A 23,671-nucleotide genomic window follows, 5' to 3' on the forward strand; every position below is an offset into this window, starting at 1 on the left:
ACGCACACGCACGCACACTTAGCACAACAATTAATAATACATCACTGACTGGGGCCAAATGCAGCTTGTTGGCGAGGTCCTCATACGGAAACCACATCTGTCTGTGTGATAGATGTTAGATGTGAAGGCATATAAACTACACACACCCAAACACACACTTTGCACGACAGGTGACAGTGTGGATTCTCTTCCCTTCCTGTTTGGTGCAGTGATTGGTACTCAAGTTACAGATGATAAAGTGATCACTTAAGCTGTATTAAAGTGTATCTGATGACTCCTCCCCCATTTTACCTCAGGACATCATATAATGATTTTTTTCCCTAAACATAATGAGAACAATACAAAAGGGGCTGTTCAGTAATTATAATTATAATTATAATAGAATATAAAAGAATAATAGAATTGTAAATTGGAAGGAGCTTATTAACAGATTTATCTGAAGGATTTGTGAGAATGTGAGATAAATTGTCACAGGATCCATTTCATACTGACTCTGTTACTAAGAAGACGTGTGGGTCAGGCAAGATCTGCCGATGCAGGGCTCCTTTATGGACTACCCACATAGCAACATTTTGACATCTCAGATGCAGCCCACATCTTGCACATGTGGAATGATGATCTGGCCCACATGCAGCGTCGAATGACGGCTCTTGGGTGGCTCACTCCTGTTTGCCAGATCTGGGCCACAAGCAGGCCATAGCAATGCCACATGTCAGCCAAGAGCAAAGAAATAAACCAGAACTGGACCTTATCTGAGCCACAAAATTTGTGTATATTAAATATGGAGTCATCTCAGCCTTAATAAGCCTGTTAACAAGCAGAATCACTGAACAGAAAAAGAGATGAGCAAAAACACAAGAACTACAACTGACTTCAGACACAGCCTAAGATGAAATCAACTGAAGAGAAAAGAAGACATTAAATCTCTCAAGATCTCAGCAGAGGAGCATTAAATAACTCCACAAACAGCATTACCAGGTTCACTTATTACTAACCAGACTGACTTTATTTCTGTCAGAAGTCTACACAAGGTTTTATTGAGAATTAACAGGGGTTTAACTCTAATGTGTTTCATTTGAAGTCACCATAACAGTGATTCGTGTTTCCATTAGTTGGGCTCTTAACTCTTATTATATCTTTTGTCTTTTTTTGGCCACTGTGACATTGTGATTTTCAAACACATTTGCGTAGTAATAAGTGTAATGAGATCAGGTGATGATGGTTACCTGTTGGTGGTTTTATAATCATCATAAAATAGACTGATTCATTGATGTCTTTTGTATCTAACAATTGTGTTGTACCATTAATATATTCACATCACAAACCCTGTGTTATTGCAGCATGAGATCCGGCAATATTATAACAATCAGTTACAAGATTTTAACAAACATGAGCACGAAAAGTTAGTCTACGATGACACACACAGATATCAACAATCAGCACATGAATCTCAACAATAGTGACAATCAAAAGTACCTTGCTGCAATGCATGCTGGGTACCAGCATAGTACAAAACTCTGCGTTTTCACGGATTCGCGTTTTTTTAAGTTTGCACTTTTTTTTAGATGATAACGCTTTTCAACATTTTTCAACGCTTGCACCTCGGAACCTATTTCAAGGTTTGCGTTCTCGAGCCACCAGGCACTGTTGTTTTGCAGATGAGCAGGCAGGAGCGCATTAAGGGTTTTCTATCAGAATGGTGTCATGAATGGCCCCTAAGTTAATATCTAATAATCTTTGCAATGAAAGTGAATCAATCAAACTAACTTTAGCTGGACAATAACTTTATTCTAGAGCTGCTGCAAAGCCAAAACAATCTCTGTTACTTTAATTTCCTATTATCACTGTAAAGCTGCTTTGAAACAATCTATATTGTTAAAAGCGCTAAATAAGTGAAGGTGACTTGACTTGACTCTTAATGGCCATTGCATTCAAGAGATTAACAACTATGTCTGTGATTGGCTACATTGCTCACCGCTGCAAAAACAAGTTGTAAATGGATGCATTTGAGTGCTTGCCAAATCTGTTTCGCCAGTGTATTAATACAGTATCAACTGAGGGTGCTATTGCTTTGAGGGTTTCTTTGTTCTACTCCACCACAATTTGTGTGTTTTACAATGCAGTAAAATGTTTACACTTGGCATTAACATGCGATCACCATGATCCGATCAAGCATATCAGATCATAAGCCAATCAGGACACTGTGCATTTACACCTGTCCACATCAAGTGGTTTCTGTATCTGGATAACAGATCGGATCTCTCATTTCCGTGAAAAAAAAATTGAAAATGAAAAAAAAAAGGATGACTCCGGTGCAAAGTCGACCTGCAGTGGTGGGTTTTCTTTTAAAAACATGTTTCAGTCTGGGGACATTTTACAAATCTCGCAAAATGAGGAGGATGAAAAGGCTGCAAGTAGGCTACTAATAATGTGGATAGATGCCGTAATGGAAACGGTACAGAGAAACGTATGGGTCCGAGAACGTTGCCAGCTGTGGTGGGAAAAATGTGCGTTCTTTACAGAAAGTGAATGGTTCTGCAACTTTCGGGTGCGAACTGCGAAGGCAAACATTTCAGTATATTTGCGATGTAGCTTACATGCTCTTCGCACTCGACTGTCCTATCGCAAAACCACACAGCTCTCAGTTCCGGAGAGAGGAGGGGGAATAATGACAGCGGGCTGGGTTTTGTGTGATATCCACCTGTGAATGCAGACACAATGGCTGGATTGTGTTTACATTACACTGAGATTCGATCACAATGCCTCCTCGACTACCTCCGAACCTGGACACGCTGATTGGATAACATTCCTATCAGAAGCGCGTTTACACTTGTCTTTTCAATGTGTATGTGGACAACATCCGGATACAGGTCGCATGTTAATGCCAAGTGTAAATGCAGCCTTAGATGAATGGGTTGCGAGTAAGCTGTGATTTACAATGGTCCACTTACATGGAAACAATATCTGAGACATTGTAAATTGTAAGCAAACACTATGGCATCAACAACCCAGTGAAAATGTCTCTGCTTGAAGATGGACAGACCCTTTGAGCAGTCTCCAAGAACAGTTCCGTCAGCTTGAATTGACTTGTACCAGTATTGGTGCAGCGCCCTCAGAGCACAGAGCATGTGCGATATCTGCGCTTTGCCCAACTCCAGAAGGGAAGGAGAGAATAGGAGAGCGCCAGCCCAATTTCCAGACAAGAGTCATGGCCTTACAGGGCCTGAAGGTGTCCAATACGCTTCACTGAAGTCGAAGTGAATAACAGCATTGCCTTCTGAGAGAGAACGCACAAGCTCTCCATCACAACAGGTTCAAAGGGAGGAGCCGTAAGCGTGTTTAACACAATTGCTACAAGTGTAGCACCGGATATACGGTCAATGCTAAGAGAAGAGCATCAGTCAGTAAAAAGTCAGTTGACACATTCAGTAAATGTTCGTGGAGCCAGGAACACCAGGGAACTTTTGATATGCAGTGACTCAGCAGCGATTTTGCCATCTCAGGTCAAAAATGGGCCAAAGCACAGTACTTTGAAGCGATCAGAAAATAGCAGGTATAGAAGTCTTTCTGCATTTCACACACTTTGTACCTTTTAACATAAGACTAGTGAGTACCATGCTGCTAAAGTGGAGCTCTATAGCCATGGTCAGCTGTGTTCAGCACTTTGACAGTCTTATGCATTGGTTACATATTTTTTTTGGTTACATATTGTTTACATACCATGTTACATATTTTCTGTTTGAGGGTCAGCTTTCTTATTTGTATTCATGGTGCAATGACTTAACATGTAAATAATAGGCCTACTATATTTTCTTTGTAAATTATACATTCAAGTGATTTCATTCTCTTTGCAATCGCTGTGTTATATGGGTGCATTTTAGTGACTAAAATGTCATTACTTTTACAGAAAGGCCTCTCACTATGAAGCAGGTGTTGATATACTTAAAATATTGGTGTGTCATTTTGTGGCGCTGTTTGTGCAAGTATTATTACTTGCGTGCAATAAGCTCACAATGCGTGTACACAATTTGTTAGATTGCGCAAGCAAATAAGTACCCTTTTATTTGAAATCTTAGTAAGTCACAGAGGAAAAGAAGTTTCTGTAGCATGTTTGCCAAACATTCCTAGTCATTTCAAGTAAAAAAAAAAAAAGATTATCCACAAACATTTAATTCAAAAGTCAAGTTTCTCTCTTATTCATATTCCTTTATACATGTTTACAATGCACACAAAAATACCACATGAAAATGCTCCTATTTGGTCACTGTCAGTGTCAAGCACACATTTTTGGATTTTTTCTTTTATAAATCAATATACAGATGCAACAATCCTCATCTCAATTCAGCCTTCATCTGCAATTGTTAAAGACATGAATTGGAAAGAATTTGAATTATAGTACAATACAGTGGAATAGGTGGCATAAATGCAGAGTAGAGAATATGATATTTAAATAGAAGAGAAATGCTATTAAAAAAAGCTTCATAGTGATTTGGTTTGTAATAAGATAGATAATTCTTTTTGGTTTCCCTCAGTGGGATTCCCCGAGGCATGTCTCTCTCTTACACTCCCTGAGGGTTACACAGAGAACAATATGGGTGGATTTGTTTTGCTGTCTCTGATTGAATTAGGATTGATTTTGCTGCTATTGTGCCAGGAGACTATCAGGTCTCTGGACTTCTTTAAGTGTGTTTATTGGATAAATGTTTACACGCTAGTCAGCAGGACCAGTGGTTTGTTAGCCTGCCATTTACTATAAAATAAAAATCAATAATGCTGAAATGTAATTTTACATCTCTTCATTGTGAGAGGAATGATTGTTTCCAGCCACACGGGATGTGAAATGTCAGTTGCCAATCCAATGTGAGTGATACAGAGAAACAATTAAAGCTAAATACTTAAATTTAATAAATACTTACAGCTAAACATCTAAATAAACCTCACACATCACAATCTCACTCAAAAATACTATAAGAAATGATATTTAGGGTTGATTATTTACCACAGTGACATGCAGTTTAACAAAACAAGCCTCTCAAAATAAAGAGATAGTGTTCTGTTTCAAAGTGCTGAAATGGGATGTTCAGCAACACACTTTAGAAACCCACAACAAACACAGCAATTAGCCTGAATGCACTTTGAAGTTCTGCATTTCTGCCGTCTTTGACTTTGTGTCTACATACACCCAAACACTCATACTGTTATTAGCATGACTTCACACACCGTGCTACTAGAGCAGAAGATATCACTGTGAAGACTGCAGGGGTCAGAGCTGATTCTTTGCTTTTTTTGACCATAACTTGGGGTCAGTGCAGTACAGGAAAAGATATGAGAGCATGTAAAAGTGTTTTTGCATATGTACCACTGATACAAAACAAATCATGAAAAATATATAAACCAAAATGACTTGACCTTCAGAATTTGTTAGATTTTGGTATGTCCCGTCCGCCTTTTGCATTAGTGAAAAACAAAGTGTTTAAATAATGTCACACATTTGCTAGCATTTGATCAGTGATAGAAATAAAATATCATATAAAATATTTCTTCATAATGTTCGGTCTTTGGTTTAAATGAAAACAAAATCTAAATATTTATTGAACCCATCTGTATACACTATGGGGGGCATATGTGTGTGCATTTTGCATGTGGTTTTCTTGAATTACATATCTCAGTTGTGATGATACATGTTTTAGTAGAGTTCTATCATGAGTTTAAACTGTTTTACTGTATTATTCACTGTATCTACAACAGTATATTCACACCTACAGGTCTTTCCATCAGAGTCGTGGTTTTGTATAATTAGTGTTAACTTCTGCTTTAGTAGTAAGTTAGATGTTTCCAGACCCTGTCATTTGTCACTGGCACCAGGGCTAGTCCAGACAACATCTCAGTGTCATCAACACAAAAAACACACACCTCATCATCGGCTGTGGCTCAGCAATCTGAGCCAATAGGCAGCTGTCAAAACAAAAATAAGATACGTGTAATGTTAGTTGGAAACAGTTCTGATAATTACAGTATTCAGAGAGCAACAGGCACAAGTAATGACAGAAGAGAGAAGGGAACTCAACTGTAGGCAAATAACCAGTATGGGGTCCTAAATAGTAACTGGAGCCTTTGTTCTGGGGACATTTGTCATGTGACTAATTACTTATCTAAGGCAGGAGACAGGGAAAATAAAACTCAATTAGAAAAATCTGCCACTGGAAAACATCTAATAAAATGTATATGTTACTTGGAAAAATATTCAGTCAGAATACACAGTTACTTTTAAATGGCTGTCAACAAACATGCTTTTTGCTATCATAATGTTGTAGCAGAGCATCTACCAACAAAGGACTAAGGGGGTGATAAAAAAAAAAAAACAGCCAATTTTTGACCTTCTGGGTATAACCTATAGTATTTTCTTTGCATGGCAGGAAAACCATGAAGCAATGTCACAGAATGTTGAACCAACCCAAGTTTTCACTGACTTGACAACTAAAGAGTTGCATTAGAGATTACATAATGATGTACAGCCACATTGTTTGTGTAAAATGTTCACTAATGCTTTTTGAGAATATTACATTGCTCATAGACAGTGTCTAACTGTTTACTTAAAAGATAGGCTTGTGGATATGGGCGTTGGAATTCTGGGTCCCATGACTGTATATTGCTCTGCGTCCCTGCAGCTCTTCCAGAACTCAATCAGCATAATTAGTTCCAGCAAGCTTTTTGTATGGTTTGGTAGTGGAAACGTGCAGAACGTCTTAACAGTGGGCAGAAACCAGCACCTGAGCCATGGCGGTTATTTGGTATATCACATTTTTTTTTATACTTATATTTGATTTTATATGCACTCTAAAGCACTTATTTGAAACAGATGCTATATAAATGTTTGGATTTCATTACACATTATGCCCTTCTAAAATGAGCAATAAGTTGTGTACAAATAAATGTAGGCTTTTGTAAAGAATATATTTTATTACTTTTCAGATGATGATTATACCACAACATTAACATTTTTAGAGTCTGTAAATTAAACATTTTATGAAAGTATTTAACAATTTATGAAAAAACATGAAAAAATAAAAATTATAATTCTAAGAACATGGCACATACTTTTTAAAATAGACTTAACATTTCCCAGCTTACCTTTGTTCCGGTGCCATGACAATTCCTGTCCATCCTCTAGAAGCGAGAGAGACAGATAGACAAAGAGAGAAGTTCCAGTCAAAACCTGTTGTTGGGAGTCACCCCAACCACACACACACACACACACACGTTTATACGCTCAGGCAGAGGGTGCTTATCTAATGTTCAGGACTAAATTCAGTTACCCTCGAGGGATTGGGTTAGATGTCAGAAAGATAGATGGGCATCATGCTGAAATACCAACGCGCAAAAATCATTTTGCATGTGCGTGTGTGTGTGTGTGCACAAATATAATGCAAATATAGACATGTATGTCCTCTCTTCCCAGGAGCATTATGTAAACAAGGGAATGGAGATGGCATCACAGCAAAGCACTCTATAACAGCCAATGAATCATCTTGAAACTTTCATTTAGTTGATTTGCACCAAAGTCAATATTAAATAAAAAGGAATGAAGTTAAAGAATTTAACCAGAAAGCAAAACAATAACATCTTTAATGACGTATTCTTCAATTATGACATCAATAAAAGTAAGGAAAGTAAATCAATCCATCAAATGGGTGTCTTTAATTTATGTATTTTACGCTGTTTTTAACTGCTTTCAAATGTATTATATTTCAAATGAAATTTATTTAAATAGTATTTCTCTCAATATTCAGAGCATAACAGATTGGAATGTAGAATGAATTAAAGACAGCAGATATTGGGGCATCATTCATGAAACATTTTTGCAAATTGAGTTATGCCATTAAATTTATATTGCACACAAATTTGTTCTGCTTGTTATTCATAAATGAATTGTGTTTTTACTCAAACAAAACTGCTTACTACTTCTAATTTAATGAAGATTCAACTTAAAGCTAAAATAACTCCACATTTATTTATTCTGTGTTCTGTTAATGTTATTCTGTTAATTATTATATTATTGCTTTCCATAAAGCTTATGCATAGAACAAAATTAACAGATTTTTAACTATATCTTTGACATGAGCCCCCCCCCCCCCCCCCCCCACACACACACACACACACACATGCACATACACACATCTGAATTTCGTGTGGCGTATTCGCACGGGATAAGCGAAGTCTGTGTTTTTACTCGAAATTACTTACTTATCTCCCGGATATGATGTCAATAGGCTATTGCTTGGAAATGTCTCGTCGTTATTATTCAGTAGGTCTAGCTGTAGGATATATCATAAACAGAAGAATGTTCCTTACTGCATGCTGCTATATGTCATCCATCTCCATCTAAACATTCTTTTTATTTTTGCTCTTTTGATGGTTTTCAGCTTTCTCTTTCTGCAAATTGTATAGTTGTATTGTATGGTGTATAGCGATATGACCCAGCACCCAAAATACTATCAAAACACTCCAACGCAGCCTCCGTTCTTCACAAAAGATGGATAAAAAAGCGCACAGGAAACAAAAACCTTGAACAAATTATAAACAACCTCGCCAAATCACAGAGATGCCAATTCGCACAGGACTAATATTATCACAGGACCTCGGTGTTCAGCGAAATATGGTAGGCCATTTGTGGGGGAATTTTTACTTTACAAATTACAGACATGGCTGATTCGCACAGGATTAAGATCACAGACAACCTCCGCAATTATTACAACTTACTAGAGGTCACCAGGTAATACTTATCCTGTGCAAATAGGGCTATGGTTAAATACATTATTATCTGTGTTCCATAAACAAAGAAAGAAAAAAAGAATAAAAAGGTGAGACAGGTTAGACAATTTAATTCCATAAGCTCTGATTGGTTTCACTTTATTTTGATGGTCCCTTTAACACATTGTCTAAGAACATCTTTTGATAGCAGTGTAATTTGGTGGTATCATTTTCTATGAATGTCACAAATCCTTGCATGCACTGAATTAACATGCATTGAACCTGAGTAAAGAGAACTAATTAGTAACTAATTTCATCCACTGTCAATTTCAGGAAGGCCATGAATTCAAGCATTAACAAAACACTTAGACTAACATGTCTAACCTTAAGCAGGTTAAAGTGATACGTTTTATATTACATTAAGATCTGACCTACAAAACATTAATGTAAAAGACAAGAGAAAGCAATATTTTCTTAGAATTATTATATAGTTATAGTTTAAAATCGTGATATCACATCCAAAACTATCTTTTCTTTCTTTCTTTCTTTCTTTCTTTCTTTCTTTCTTTCTTTCTTTCTTTCTTTCTTTCTTTCTTTCTTTCTTTCTTTCTTTCTTTCTTTCTTTCTTCCTTCACACACACACACACACACACGCACACGCACATGCACACGCACACACACACACACACACACACACACACACACACACACACACACACACACACACACACCTGTGTTGGTGTGCTGCAAGGGTTCTCAGGAGAGTCTGGTGCCTGCAGTACTGGCTGGTCATACCTTTACTGGAGAGCTGCTCTCTGCCCTCAGGCTACTGCTTAGCTATTCAACTCTGACTACAATCCACAGCCTGTGCCCTTTATAATGTGCCCATTTCAAAGATACAGTGCCGTAATGAATTTACAGACCTTGGGAAGCTCTGTCTGATATACTTCTGACAAGATGAACAGAAAGGACACACTATGCTTCTCTTTATCACTCTCTCCTTCATCTAGCTTGTTGAATTTTCCTACTTAACTTCATACTGGTGCGCTTAAATACTTAAATTAATTTTGTAAATGTTATTTCTGTAAATAGCCGACGCACTGAAGCAGAAAGAGAATAGTATGCCATTTATAGAGAGCGAGTGAGAAATAGAGAAAAGAGAAAAAAGATCAAACAATAAAAAAGAGGGTGATAAACTGTATGTGTGAGGGTGGGGATATTGTGCAGAGGTAAATTATTCTAAGAACACGCAGGAGTAATACATGTAGATACACAACCACATTAAAGCAACACTATGGAACTTTTCCTCTGCGGTCCCCCTACAGGTTGGAAGCGGAATTGTCCATTACCGCTGTCGTAAATCATTTAGCCTACCGCAGCCTACTGTCGCACGCAGGCCTACTGTTTATCTTTGGAATGAACGATGTCCACAGATAAGGCAGAGTATGATGCATGATTTTATGAAAGTATGATGTATTGTGACATCAGAAACGAAGAAAAACAAAATAATGACTATTGTAACGCTTGCCGTAAAGCTAGTCAAGTCAAGTCAAGTCAAGTTTATTTATATAGCGCTTTTCACAACGTAGGTTGTATCAAAGCAGCTTCACAGTATTAAATTAAAACATTACATCAATGTTTGTTTCTAGTGGAACGTCTATGTTTGGTAATGCTGATCAATAGTATCGTTGATTGATTAATTAAATTAAATATCCCCAAATATCCCCAACTGAGCAAGCCAGTGGCAAGGAACCGAAAAACTCCATCAGGTGACCTAATGGAGAAAAAAAAAATCATTTTTTTGAACCCCAGGCTCAGTCGGGGGCCAGTTCTCCTCTGGCGTTTATGAACTAGAGGTTGGATTTAACTGTAAGATTAAAAGTATTATATGAATGCCTGGCTGAAGAGATGCGTCTTTAATCTAGTTTTAAACTGGGAGAGCGAGTCTGAGCAATGAACAGTATCAGGAAGGCTATTCCAGAGTTTTGGAGCTTAATGTGAAAATGCTCTCCCTCCTTTGGTGGACCTAGATATCCTAGGTATAACAAAAAGCCTCGAATTTAGTGATTCTCTCTTTAGAACATGTGTAGTATTGTTGTACCATGGTGCTTTACTTTTCTCTCTGACCTTTTTTAATCTAATGGGTGCAACAATATCCAATGTTCCAGAGAGAATGGTGCTCATAGTGCTAGTTAATTCCTCAAGTTCATCTGTTTGTTTGGGTTCACTGAGCAGCTGAGACAGATCAGATAAGCAATTTGAAAAATTATCTATGGTGGATGGAAGGATTGTTCTGCCTAATCGATAACGCGGCGCAGCATGATATATTACAGGAGTACGTAATATGCAAGTTACCATGTAATGGTCTGAATAGTCAAATCTGTAGTTTTCTTATGTCTCATTAGAACTACAGAAACGCGACCCGATCTGGCAATCTTACATAGTGTGGTAATAGCAGATAAAGGACCGTGAAGCGGAGGCATAAGCGCTTTTTACCCTGTTACGACTTGATGAACCACTGAAACGATTTTGGAAACATTATTTTAAGGTAAAAAATGTTACATAGTGTTGCTTTAACATCGACAAGACTGAACAAAGAACAGAAAGAACTGAGGGCTTAAAGTGGATCTTTCAAGAGTTCATGCAACATCAAAACAGGACAATCTCACACACTGAAAATATCAGAAACTGTCAGTAGCTATGTTGACATGGAGATAGAACAGGTACAGTTTAGTTTAATTAAGGTTATGAATTATGTTGTCATCTTGCTTTTATCCACTATTAGTACAAGCCTGTTGTCGCAGACCTCTTTCGAATGATGGGCAAAACTTTACTGATGAGTTTTATGAAGTTTATTGTACTTCACACAAAAGAGGAAGCGTCCATTTTCACTCCAGAAAATCACAGTAAGAGCTGTACAAAACACAGTACAAGAAGTGCACATTAAAGTCTTATACATAAACTCTCTCTCTCTCTCTCTCTCTCTCTCTCTCTCTCTCTCTCTCTCTCTCTCTCTCTCTCTCTCTCTCTCTCTCCCTTGCATTATCATCAACATACACAGCGAATTACACAAAAACACTCATTACAACTAACAGTAAACAAATACAGACCTTTTGCCTTTTCGGGGATCTTAATAAACTGGTAAACTTTATATCTATAATACAACTGTAATAAAGTGCATGCTTTCATTAATGCCATAAGCAGTATCGCTCCGGAGACCAGTATAACCAACAGTTGGTACTGATCCATCCTTGAGTAACAACTTTTTAGCAAAACCTGTGTTTTGTATCGTCCCTTTGTATTGACCCTCATTCACAAAGCAACAATTTCCCCTCTGCGCTCTAAGTATTCAATAATCACTCCACTCCTGTCCGCTCCGGGTTCACCATTTCCCGCTCCCCGCTCCACTCCTGGCTCACTGATATCAGAAACACTGCTCCATCGTCGCTCCCTGAAGAAATGTGCGGCTAACATATTTAAGTATGCTTTGAAATCTCGCAAAATTTCTGTTCATAATATATAGGCCTATTAAATGTGTAGTGACCCCTAAAATATGCCTTTTGTTTTGAAATAGGCTATGCTTTTGTTTTCTTTTTTTATTTCAATGTGATATAACTACATGTTTTGTTTCATATACAATGAGATAATGTGTTGAATATAATGTACTATTGCTGGCCAGGCCAGTGACTGTTGAGCAAGTTTAAGTTTGCTTCATAACGTGAGTTACGTGAAGGGGGAGGAGCATTGTACATGGCCAGAGAAGACTTAGCAATTTCACTGCTATCACCAGACCAAGCTCAATCTTTTAAGATTGAACATTGGTCTGGGGAGTCTGCTATGTATTTTCTACTGCACAAGAGGCGTGATCAACGGGCATAGTTCAAATGACTCTGTACGCAATTGGATAGTCCTTCAACCAATCAGACCAACGATCCGGGTGACGTACTTTGCAGAGCTACGCGAAAAATTTTCCCTTCAAAAATAAAATGAATCCACTTCATCTTCAGTGACTCTGATGTAGGGAGTACAAGTTGCTTACGAGACATTCTTGTCGCTACAGCTGCTCCGGCCTGGAGAAAAATGGCAGACAGTGTACAACTCACTCAGGGTGGGGTCTATGCTAATATGGCAGAGTCTGTCAGCAGGAATGGGCGGGGCCTGTACAAAGCGACATCACTTTGTCCAGAATCTGCGAACGGCTTGTTCTGAGACACTGCTTATGATTTATGGGGATTAAAAAAAGGAGTTGGTGGTTGTGTACACACACTGCCAGCACACATTTGTGTTCAAACACCATGTAAAAGTGAATTTTGCATAATAGGTCCTCCATTTAAATACACAGAGCTAGATAATTAACAGAACCAGAAACAGGTGTGCAACTAAATCACTAACGAAGGGGTAAAAGAAGGGGACCAGCTATGGAGAATCTAAGTATAGTTCAGGGTTGCAAAATATATTTGTAATCAAAATTTAGATTGCAGTCCTGGGGGCTGTTCCATAAACCAAGATTAGAGTATAAGCCAGGCTTATTTTGGTTAGTCAGGCTTATTGTCGGTGGATTCTGTTTCATAAAGCAAACTTAAAATAGTTAAAACTCAGTTACCCTGGCAACTTATGCTGGGAAACTAGCCTGGTCCAGGGCAGGCTAACTGTCAGGCTAAGCCTCAGTTGTTACACAGATCCTCTAACACTGACCAATAGGAACACAATGATATTACCACTGACACTCTCTCATACCATTATTGGACTTTATTAACCACTATTATTCCAAAAATAAATACACAGTATACAGAAAATCAACTTAAATAAGGCTACAATGATAAATTAGACAATATAGACCAATATATATATATATAGATAGATAGATAGATAGATAGATAGATAGATAGATAAATAGCCCTAAATACAATATACTACAGGTTTTCTTTTTTTACTGGCTGAATGTTTATTTAATTAGATTGTTTTAAATATTTATGAATACATTTCTCTCTGGTTTTGTTTGGCAGCTGTAGTACATGTTTATGATTAGAAGAACATTAGAACACAATCTGAAAAAAAGCTTTGTAAAGCAGAAGTTAAAATCACAAAATTAAAAATAAATAATTACATAAGCAGAGTATAAATTTTAACTGGTAAGATGAATCAGAGCTTAGTAATTGACAGTATATTAGCCTACATTTGATTTACCCCATTACAATAGTCCCTTTACAGTTATTGCTATCATAAAAATATACACACAGGTTTAAAATTCTAAATAAGGCACATCTAATGTCCAAATAACAAATATTTTAGTATGTATGTATATATATATATATATATATATATATATATATATATATATACTGTATATATATATATATATATATATATATATATATATATATATATATATATAATGTACTTTATTGTCTTTCAATTCAAACACATTTAACACAATTATACAAATTGACAGTTAATCAATTTGACCAATAAACCAATAAATATTCCTTATTTTTCCTTCTACGTTTTTTCTTTTGTGATAATACCCACCAACACATAGCCTAAAAACACACATGATTAGAACAATAACCAAAAATTACATAGACACTTTTACATATGATTTAAGGGGGAAAAGACAAAAAACAATAAATAAATAGTAATAAAAATTTTACATTAACATATTTATATCAAACTCTTATAATGACACATAATTCCTAATAGTTATTCAAGTAATATTATTTGAATATCAAATATTCAATATTAAATAAGTAAATAAATAAAATAACAAATAACAAGAAATAAAAGGGAGGGAGGGTTATATAAAAATGTAGTTAATGTAGGCTAATATATTCCTTTATTTTATGGAATATTCTTTGATTTTAGAGTTGCACATATCTTTTCAAAATGTATACATTTGCTCTTAATTTAATGTTATCCTCTCCATAATGTACATTAGAAACTAAATCTACTCATTTAAAACTGGGGATTCTTGCTTTCTCCAAAAAAGTATTGCATTAAAAGCTGTAATTCTCAGCATTCTAAATAAGTATACATCATCTTTATTAAGTAGCATAGGTCCTATACCCAAAACTATATTTTGTATCTCTATATATTTAGTTTCTTAAAAAAAATCTTCCCTGAATTATAGGCTACACTGAAGTACTTCTGTTCGCTAGAAGTTCATTGCAACTTATCCAACATCCTAAAGATAAATTATTATAATTAGAAGATATTTCTAGTGTTATAAAATATCGCATATTAATTTTCCAAGCAAAATGTATATTTTAGTCAGAATTATTGCGCTCCTATTTGGCGCGCATGCGCGCAGCAGCGCTCGTTCAATATGAAAATTAGCAGCAAAATGGATACATTTGCATGACTTTCGAACATTTACAGATGGAGAATATAACTGTAAAATGTAAGTTTTGGACTGAGGGGGGGGGGGGGGGGGAAACATGTCACAAACGCATAAAACAGCACACAATATACGCTGTTTGATGGTGGATCGATTTGATCCACGATCGACCTCTAGGGCTGCTTAAGAAACGCGTGCACACGCAATTATCTAGACTAGATAAATCTGGATCAAATTAGTGAGATTGCGTGAGCTTCAATTACCTTTTATGGAACCACTTTAGCCCCAACTCATTTGTTAGGCTCATTCAAGTCCGGTTTTGGAGTTTAATCCCCGCTTTTCTAAGCGTCTTTTATGGAACAGCCCCCTGAAATCAGAGAGTCCTAGTTATGTTTACATGCATTAATTGTCATTCAAATCCAATCCGATTTCAGATTCTGAAGTTCTATTTATATGAATCCTAAACGTTGCAATTTGCTTAATTTACATGTGCATTACATACATTCCAAACTAAACACATGTGCAGTGCTCAGTCGCCATGTTCAGAGAGTCAACAGAGTGCATTGGGTGTATCTATTGGGTGTTAAATTGTCATGTTTTCCTTGATGACTTATCTAAAAAGAAAGTGGACATTTATGTCAAAAGAGCTTTTTTAGCAAATATTTAAAGGTGTGGTATAATGCCCTTTTCACAAGATGTAAAATAAATCTCTGATGTCCCCAGAGTGTATATGTGAAGTTTTACCTCAAAATACCCCAAAGATAGTTTTATATTTTTATACAGTCCTTCTCGTAGACTTCCTGATTGCCTACTGTTCGGACACTCTTGCTTATTGCTCCGCGCTTTGCTCTATCGCTTTTATATTTTTAATTTTTTATATTTTATCTCCTTTTATCACCTAATGTTAACTTCAGCAAATCAGCTCAGTGCTCAAACGACAAAGCTTGGATTACTACAAAAAAGTAGAATTCTTTTTTCCGACCTGCCTCCCACTGAAAGCCGTCAGCTTACATTCCGGGGAAAGGAAAACACAACTGCCTACATTCAAAAGGATAAGAGAGAAAATGCCTCTTCTGGTTCAAGAATCTACTTGCTGCACAAACTGCCACAGACTTTCACAAAGGACTGCAGTTCTTGAAACAAAGTTACTTGCGGGACCACCAAACCAGACGGAACACACAACAGAGCTTCGTCATGGACGCCCTCAGCATAAAGCCGGTGAGTCCCATGAATCTAGTGCTCCTCGACAGCCATACTGAGTGAAGAGAAACAAGCCGTAAATGATCGACATACACATCGATGGCACAAACAGGGAGCGAAACCAAAAGGCACTCGAGACATCAGATTGTCACGAGCATCACATATTTCCGCAGTAGCATCCTCTACCTATCGACTTATCATTCATGTGGGGAAGAATGATATTCATAAAGAGCAGTCAGAACTCCTTAAGAAAGATTTCAATGAACTTTTTGAAACACTTAAAAAACTGAAAGTTCAGACATTCATCAGTGGACCACTCCCAGCAAGAGGAACAAACAGGTTTTCATGGCTGCTTGGGCTTAATACATGGCAGCAAAAAAACCTGCTATGTAAAAGGAGTGAACTTCATTGACAACTTCAATCTTTTCTGGAGTCAGAGACAACTGTTTCAACAGGATGGCCACCACCCAAACAAACTTGGTTCAAGAGTGCTAAACGACAATATCTACTTCTCCCTACATCATCCTTCTACAGTGTGTGCCAGTTCACTCAATTTGAATGGCACACACACACCTGGCACAGTATGAATGACCACAAGACTTCACTTCAGCACCTGAATGGACATGCGGTTGACAAATCACACAAGGACAATGATAACACCATGCAGCCACAACAACCTCTGCTCACGGACACAATCTCAGCTGAGCCCTGCCCACAGAGCTCACCACAGACAGACTGTGACATATTAGAACTGCTCCAAGATTCAGCACCCAAGGACGACTTCCTGGAAAACAGCCAGGAAAACCAGGACAACATATCACAGCTTCCGATAACACCAGAGCAACAGCCCCTCTTACCAGACACATTATCCCTCTCTCCAGCATTTCCTCTTCTGTGCTTCTCAGAGAAAATGGAAGAACTGGTGTATGCTGGAACCAAACTATCCCACTCTTTTGCTGCGAGCCCTCAGATATCAACCAAAAACATCAGGCCCCGCAACCACCAAAGCCTGCGGGCCGAGCTCGCCCTCTCCCTCCTCCTGTGAGAACTCTTCGGCCTCTGCCACAACGCCGGGGCCCACACCCTCCCCCATCTGCTTGAGGTGAACCAAAAACAACTGATACCAGCTCTCAGTGATATGTGTCGGGTCCCCGCTATGATAACAGTAACTTTCTAAAATGTTTACAGAACAAGCGGGAACCCAGTGTAACTGGAACTTTCAAAAACGTTTAGCCTTTTATGTACAAACCGGAGTTGAATGAAGATGGAGAGACTCAAGAAGAGGTAACAACATGTAGACACCATTTCTGAATGGTTAGTTGATGAATTTATGTAGCTTATGTGTAGTTATCTTCTAGTCATTGATTAGCATATTCTGTCTTGATCATTTATAAGTTGTGTTCCGGGGGTAGGGTTTATGTAAATTTTAGGGTTTATGATATCACTATCCCGTGAGGAATGTCATGTGCTGTTTGTTGTAGTCCTTAAAAAGCAATTATTTCAAAGAAAATATCTCCCTTTGCTTTGAACTTTGAGCATCACAACTTTGCAGATGTTGTTTATGCTCAAACAGCAACATTACACACTAACTAAAGTTAGAAAAGTGAAATCATAATCAACTACCCCTTTAATAAATATTCAGTCTCCTCCACTGACCAGATCATAAAACATGAGAAGTAAATAAACAGACACACATGTGCAAACATATGTACAAACAAATGATGTTAAACGCATCTATGGCACTGTGCTAGTATCACAGATAAACAGGAGAAGGAATACAGGTACCGTTGAACAGGTACTTTATTGAACAGGTAGGGGATTGGACAAACAGTAGACAGTCAGGTAAGTGAGTAATATGCAGCTAGGTTGCAGACAGTCATACTTAGCTCATCAAACTTTCTGTCTTTTGCAGGTGATAAGGCAGCATACGGATGAGATGGGGAAGTCCAAAGTTGCATGTAGCGAGAAGACAGCCTCTGCCTCTAGGTGCTGGGCGTTCCGGATGGGTAGCTTAAAATTTGGTGAGAAGGGTAGGGATCGTTCCTCTGGGCAATAGCCTTCCCAGTCCACTAAGTACTCTTTTTGGCCACCTCGATGCAGGGAATCCAGGATGGAGTGGACAATGTAGATGTGATTGTCATCTGTTTCCATGGGAGGAGGAGGTATATCATCAGCACCAGACCCTGTGGAGGAAGGGCGAAGAGATGCATGGTGAGGTCTAAGCAGTGACACATGGAAGGTGGGAGCAATCTTATATTAAGGAGGTAGTTGTAAGGAATATGTGATGTCGTTAGTCTGTCTTTCAATGGTGAATGGTCCAATGAAACAAGGAAGGCAGCCGGAGATGGATGTCTCTGGTAGAGAGTCAGACCTTCTGCCGGGGATGGTAAAAGGGTGTCGCTGCTCTTCTTGCGTCGGCCTGGTTCTTGTTTCTCAGTACTGCCCTCTGAAGGTGAATGTGATCTGTGTCCCACACCCGCTCTCTCTTCTGGAACCAGTAGTTAACAGATGGAACTTCTGACAGCTCACCTGACCAGGGAAACGGGGCGATTGGTAGCAGAGTATGCACTTGAAGGGAGTAAGCCCCATTGCCTTCTTTTCAAAGAAACTGACCCCAGTGGAGCAAAATTACGACCTCACCATCAAACTCCCTTGGTGGTCTGACGAAGGGAGTTCTGTGCATGCTCTGCCCATGGTATGAAATGGTTCCAGCTGTGTTGGTGGTTGTGGCAGTATGACCGCAGGCAACATCTGATTTACTGGATCTTGAGCTCTGTTTGTCCATTTGTCTGTGGGTGGTATCCTGAAGACAAGACACCCCAAGTAGATGGAAGAAGGCTTTCCACACACATGAAGTAAACTGTGATCCTCTATCCGACACAATGTCTTCTGGCAGTCCATAGTTACGAAATACATGGTGAAATAGTGCCTCTGCAGTCTCCAGAGTGGTAGGTAGACCTTTAAATTGGATGAGCTTACAGGCTTTAGAGAAATGGTCAACTACAACCCGGATGCAGGTGTTTGTGTCAGAGGGAGGTACGTCTGTGATGAAAAAAATGCCAAGGTGAGACCAGGGTCTATTGGGAATGGGTAATGGTTGTAGCTTGCTTTCTGGAAGGTGTCTTGTGATTCTGAAACTAGTGCATGTGGAACAGCCTCGGACCAAACATTGTATGTCCTAGGTCATACTGGGCCACCAATAATGCTCAAGGAGGAGCGAGAGTGTTTGCTGGTAATCTGGATGCCCTGATCACTGAGACGAGTATACAGAGTCCATGAGGCTTAAGAGTAGAGTTGATGGTACATACGTGTGCCCTTCAGGACCTCCCAGGGGAGCTGGCTCCTCTCTGATGGCTATAGCGATCCATTCGTCCATCGCCCACTGAATTGGACAAGTGAAGAGGGCTGGAGGGAGAATAGGATCAGGTGATGGTGGACGTTGATCTAGAGAATGAAGACTGGAGAGAGTGTCAGCTTTGGTGTTCATGTGTCCAGGAAAATATGTTTCTTTGAAATTGAATCGGGTGAAGAATAAGGCCCATCTGGCTTGACTTGGGTTCAAACGGCGAGCATTCTTCAGATATTCTAAATTGAGGTGGTCTGTAATCATCTGAAATGGGTGGTTTGCTCCCTTCAGCCAATGTCTCTATTCTTCTAGGGCGAGTTTGATGGTGAGGTCGTAATTTTGCTCCACCGGGGGGTAGTTTCTTTGAAAAGAAGGCACATGGATGAAGCATTGCTGACTCAACCAGCCACTGAGAGAGTACCGCTCCCACTCCGCTGGTGGATGTGTCCACTTCTACGACAAAGGGCAAGTCAGGATTAGGATGTTTAAGGATGGGAGCGGTATTCTTCAGCTGTTGGAAATCATCAGTGGCTGATAGAATCCAGGGCAGAGACTTTGGCTGGTTATGGAGGAGTATGGTCAATGGTGCAGCGATTTGATTGAAGTTGGCGATGAACTTTCAATAGAAATTGGCAAATCCTAAGAAGTGTTGTAATTATTTGACATAAGTGGGTTGTGACCAGTCCTTAACGGCGGTCACCTTCCCCTGGTCCATCTGAATGCCAGATCCAATGTATCCAAGGAATTGGATGAAGGAACGTTGGAATTCGCGCTTTTCCTATTTCAGGGAAAGGTGGTACTTCCTAAATCGTTGAAGGGCCTGTGCAACATGCCTGCGGTGTTGAACCATATTCTGATAATAGATGAGAATGTCATTGATGTGTAGATGATAACGAATTGCTGGAGCATGTCTCAGAATACCTGATCCATGAAAGCCTGAAACAATGAAGGTGAGTTAACCAGCCTGTACGGAACAACTCAGTACTCATAGTGGCCTGACAGTGTTACGAAGGCCTTCCATTCATCACCTCTCCTAATTCAGATGAGATTATAGGTGCTGCGCATGTCCAGTTTGGAAAAGACATTGGCGCCTCTCAGTTGTTCTAGGGCTGACGGGATCAGGGAAAGAGGATAGTGATACTTGATTGTTTGATCGCTGAGAGCCCTGTAGTCAATGCACTTGGCTGCGAAGAAGAAGCTCAAAGTGGCAGGGGAGTTAGATGGTTAAATAATCACTTGTTCCAGGGCTTCTTTGATGTATTCATCCATAACCTTCTGTTCTGGGATCAACAGAGGATAGACTTTTCCTTTGAGCATGGTGGCTCCAGGTACAAACTCAATTATGCAGTCCCTTGGCCGATGAGGTGGAAGTTTAGTGGGTTAAAGGTTGAGAGTAGAGTTGATGGTACAACTGCTTGCTGAAAACATCCTGGAACTCCCCATACTCCTCTAGAAAGCACACTTTCAATGGTGGTGGAATTCACAGAGATGAATTTTCTGAGAGGAATGGATGGATATCATTTTCTAGGTCTTTTAAAAGGAAGTTGAAGGCAAGTCTGGAAGCAATATTCACTCCATTTGAGGATATCTCCACTGGACCAGGAGATAGAAGGAGAGTGTTTCTGTAACCAGAGGAGTCCCAGGATGATATCAGCAGTTGAACCCTCTAGCACCAATAGTGAAATCTTCTCCCAATGCAAGATACTACAACATATAAACTATTAATAAACTAATAAACTAACAGTGTGTTAATGATTTGTTAGTACTTTATTAATGTGTACTTATTATAAAGTGTTACTGAATGTGGAAAGGAAAGATGTGTGCAGTTTCTTCGGTTTCTTCCAACCTGACCATGGTACGGGTCATTACATTCAATAGTTACCAATTATGTGGGGCTGACAGAAAGAAAGTGCTAAACAATTTCATTCTCTTCATCCTCACCTACTAGATCCAGCTTCTCAGAGATAGATGGCACCAGCATCATGCTTTCTGCTAGATTGGAAGAGGCCAACGAATGTGCTTCCTGATCCAGCAGAATGCTTGAGCCGGCATTCAAGGATTGAGAAAGCAAAATCCCTTTATGAAATTCCTCGGCCAGCTAGAAATTCAGTCTCCACAATCTCTGCTTCACTATGAAGTCTCTGCTTCACTACGGCAGGAGCGTGACCTGAGCCGCCTGATTCAGACACTCAAGAAGAGGGCCAAGTGTGAGCGGAGCTTCCTCACTGTGAACTTGTCTATAGAACAATTCTTAATGCGCATGTGAATGCCATCAGCGTTTATCACAGGTTCGCATTTAAAGTCTGTGTAGAGAGAATGGTGTTGTCTTAGCGGCCCCTAATTGAATAACAAATGATCATTGCGACGGAAGCGAGTCAATCAAAACTAACTTTAGCTAGAAAATAACTTTATTAAAGAACTGCTATAAAGCCAAAATAATCTCTATTACCTTAAATTATACGTTTGTCTCTGTAAAGCTGCTTTGAAACAATCTACATTGTTAAAAGCGCTATATAAATGAGGATGACTTGACTTGACTTGACTTGTCACAGTGAATGCATCCAGCCCCCTCAAGTGCTGAACTGCTCCCAAGCCAACAACTCAAAGATCGTGGGTGTCCTCAGGTGTCATAAAACGAGGACACTTTCTAAAGCATTTGCTGCTTGTTTTGTCTATAATTCATCTACGTTATCACACACTACAAACAAATGGCTCCTGAAGACAAAAAAAAAAGCTGATGACATGTATTAGAGGTACCCTACTTCTGGGCGCTCCGCTTGTGACGTCATGGTCTGTTGTCCGAAAATGAATAGTAGCATGTGGTTACACGTCAAAGTCCCTACAAGACAAGAGATTTCCAGTGTTGCCAGATTGGGCTGCTTTTGAAAATAAAAAGCAGCCCAAGCAGCTTCTTTTTTTCCTTTCGCTTTTACGTTTAGTCATGTTATTTTAACACATACGAACAAGTGTAAATAAATCACAGAAAAATAATGTGTAGTGTAGTGCAGTGCAGACATCCACACATTTTCCCTAACGCAACCCTTATAGGTTCAGTTTAACCAGTCAGGGTCGAGTAAGGGAGACCTGTCAATCAATTTACCATCTTTTATGTTGGTGAGATGTGATGGCTCATCATGAGTGATGGGGTTTTAGAGTGATTTTGAATGTGCATCTGTATATTCAAGCGATCGCAATGCCAAAGTGGCCTAAATATAAGTTACACAGTGTTGCGAGTGGGAGACTGACCAACTCTCAAAATGTGAATTACACCTGGGCTGGGAGATGTGGGGTGGGAGAAGGCTCTTGGTAATATGATTGTAACTGAAATCAGAGCACAACTGAAGGATTTTAATCAAAATCGAAACTGAGAAAGTGGACTATACTACTCCTGTCCAGCATCAGGGGCCTGATGAATAAAAATTTTCCACGCACATATCGGGATTTATAAAAACTAAACTAGGCATATGTGTGCACCGTACGGACACTCTAGAACGTGCTTGCGCACTCTTTTACTGAAGTGAGCGAATTAATTAAGTAAACAATGATTTAAACTCTGTCTTACATCTGATATACACATTTAGATCAAATATGCCACTCTTATTAATGGAGTTAAGCACTGAAATTTCATTAAATCATTATCCAGAAGTTACAATATTTTTATATTAATTTTAAATTGAAATATTTGTAGTGGATGAGCTGCTTTTGAACACTTTTCCTGTGGAATGCTATTTTAATGTTTTAACTACAGAGAGGATTGCTTGGCGCATGATAATTAAGCTTTGAATTGTGTTCTAAACAGCAGAATGTTTTTACCTCGCACACGAGCAGTTCCGTTTGCGCTCTGGAGACGGCTTCGGTCTTTCCACTATCAAATTCCGTCATGTAAATAGCGAATCTGCCATGGCGCGAGTGCAACTGACATTTAAAGGGAATGGGAGATGAAACTCTGATTGGTTTAAAGCACGTAAATCCCAAAACACACCCATTACTCATTAAGAGAATAGGGACAACCCTTTTAGACCATGCGCCTGCCGTGCATT

Source organism: Squalius cephalus (assembly GCF_949319135.1).
Source record: "Squalius cephalus genome assembly, chromosome: 11".
Classification (NCBI taxonomy): domain Eukaryota; kingdom Metazoa; phylum Chordata; class Actinopteri; order Cypriniformes; family Leuciscidae; genus Squalius; species Squalius cephalus.